Below are 2,768 nucleotides of genomic sequence, written 5' to 3'. Positions count from 1 at the left end.
TAGTTGAAATACAGGAACCTCCAGGTATCAGGAAAGGCAAGTCACCTCCTACAAACTGCGATAGGAGTACTCTCTTGTCCAAACAGGAAAATCAGACCCCTCAGTGGTCTCTAGCCCTTGGTTTTATATCTTCTCCAATTTCTGGAACTCCCTTTCAGTTCTATGCTTGTGACCAGACCCTCTTTTGCAAACTCATGTCTCTTGCTAAGTTTGCAAAGTTGCAAAACTTTAGTTTCTAATTTTCCCCCTTACACTAATAATAGGCATGAAAGTGCTTTGACCTGCTAGAAGAAAGGCACTAGGAATGTTATAGATGATTAGTTGGAGTAAAGTCTCCTTTTATGTTAGCTTCGCAAATCAATATGAAAAGAGGTTATGCCTAATATTTTTAGACACGTTCTTGCTATTAAGATTTTCTTTGTCCTTGTAGTTCTAGAGCTTTTCTCTAGGCATCCCTATCCTATAGATTGTACTTCTGTAAAGTTGTTTTTTATACTTCAGAGGTAATCTTGTCTCTAGAAAATGAAATGGACTTTCACTTGACTTTGGCCTCACTGGTGTTTTGTTTTCCCAGCACTGAGTGATCAGTGAAAACATGGTGTTATTGGATAGATATCAAAAGATATTAAGAAAAATAGTTAAAATCTATTTAATATGATACTAAATTTGTTAAAGCCATTAATAGCATATTTTTATACGAGGCTTATTTTAACAAAAGTACTAATCTATAACTTAACTTAAAACCAATTAAAATTTAAATATTCAATTCTTTTAAAATTAAATAAAAAATAATACATTTCCACACGAGTTTTCTGAAGTTATGTGATCTAAATTTTCTTCCTCCCTTCTTCCCCCCTCTCTTCCAAAGCAGGAAGTAATTAAATCTGGGTTATACATGTATTATAATGGAAAACATGTTTTCATATTATTAGTTTCTCTAAGCAAAACCTTATAAATCTTATGAAACCAAAACTCCAAAATATATATCCAAATAAACAAGTGATAAAATATATGCTTCCATCTATATTCTTACTCCAACAGTTTTTTCTCTGGAGGTAGATAGCTTTCTTTTTCATATGTCCCTCAGAATTGTTCTGGATCACTGTACTGCTTTGAGAAGCAAAGTCTATTACATTTGATTATTCCACAATACTGCTATTGCTATGTACAATGTTTTTGTGGCACTGATTATTCCAATCTACATCAGTTCATGTAGGTCTTTCCAGCTCTTTCTTAAATTACTCTGTTCAGCATTCCTTAGAGCATCAGAAGATTCCATCACATTCATATAACACAAGTTGTTCAGCCATTTCCAAATTGAGGGACATCTCTTTACTTTCCAATTCTTTACCACCACAAAAAGAGCAATATTTTTGCATAAACAGGTCCTTTCCTTTTCTTTTTTATCTCTTTGGTATTGATATCCTGGATCAAAGGGTATGAATTCTTTTATAGCCCTTTGGGCATAATTCCAAATTGTCCTCCAGAATGTTTGAATCACTATACAATTCTACAAGCAATTCATTACTGTCCCAATTTTGCTACATCCCCTCCAAAGTTTATCATTTTTCTTTACCATCATATTGGCCAATATGATAGATGTGAGGTGGTACCTCAGAGTTGTTTTAATTTGAATTTCTCTAATCAAGAGTGTTTTAGAACATTTTTATATGATTATTGATAGCTTTGATTTTTTCATCTAAAAACTGCTTAGTCCTATCTTTTGACCATTTATCAATTTGGGAATGACTTAGATTCTCATAAATTTGACTTAGTTCTTTATATATTTGAGAAATGAGACCTTTATCAGAGAAATTTCTTATAAAAATTTTCCCAGTTTATTGCTTCCCTTCTAATCTTGGTTGTTATTTTTATTGTATTAGCTCAGATTCATAACAGGCAATTGATATTTTTCCAGTTGTTTACATCTAACTTTATTTGTACAAAAAAAGTGTTTCATAATTGTGATCATATGATTCCTGTATTTGTCTTGTCAAATAGATTTCCAAATATTTTATTTTGTCCAGAGTGATTTTAAATAGAGTTTCTCTTTACAACTCTTGCTGCTGAGTTTTGTTGGAAATATATAGAAATGCTGATTTACGTGAATTTATTTTGTATCTTGCAACTTTTGCTTAAGTTGTTAATTATTTCAAATGGTTTTTAGGATGCTCTAAGTATATTATATCATCCTCATAGAGTGATAGTTTAGTTTTCTTATTGCCTGCTTTAATTCTTTCAATTTCTTTTTCTTTTCTAATTGCTAAAACTAGAAGTTCTAGTACAATATTAAATAACAGTGGCGATAATGGATATCCTTGCCTCACTCCTAATCTTATTAGGAAGAATTTTAATTTATCCCCATGACATTTGATACTTGGTGATGGTATTAAATAAATTCTACTCATTATTTTAAGAAAAGGCCCTTTTATTACTATGCTTTCTAGTGTTTTTAAAAGGAATGAATGTTGTATTTTGTGAAAGGCTTTTTCTGCATTTATTTTTTTTTAACATTTATTAATATTCATTTTTAACATGGTTACATGATTCATGCTCCACCTTTCCCCTTCAACCCCCCCCCCCGCATCCCCCCACCCTTGCCCGATGCGCGTTTCCACTAGTTTTGTCATGTGTCCTTGAACAAGACCAATTTCCAAATTGTTGGTAGTTGCATTGGTGTGGTAGTTTCGAGTCTACACCCTCAGACATGTCCACCCCGACCCATGCGTTCAAGCAGTTGTTTTTCTTATATGTTTCCTCTCCTGCAG

This window comes from Gracilinanus agilis, chromosome 1, assembly GCF_016433145.1.
Source record: "Gracilinanus agilis isolate LMUSP501 chromosome 1, AgileGrace, whole genome shotgun sequence".
In the NCBI taxonomy this organism is placed as follows: Eukaryota; Metazoa; Chordata; class Mammalia; order Didelphimorphia; family Didelphidae; genus Gracilinanus; species Gracilinanus agilis.
The sequence above is the reverse complement of the archived record's forward strand: the minus strand, read 5'-3'. Positions refer to the sequence as shown.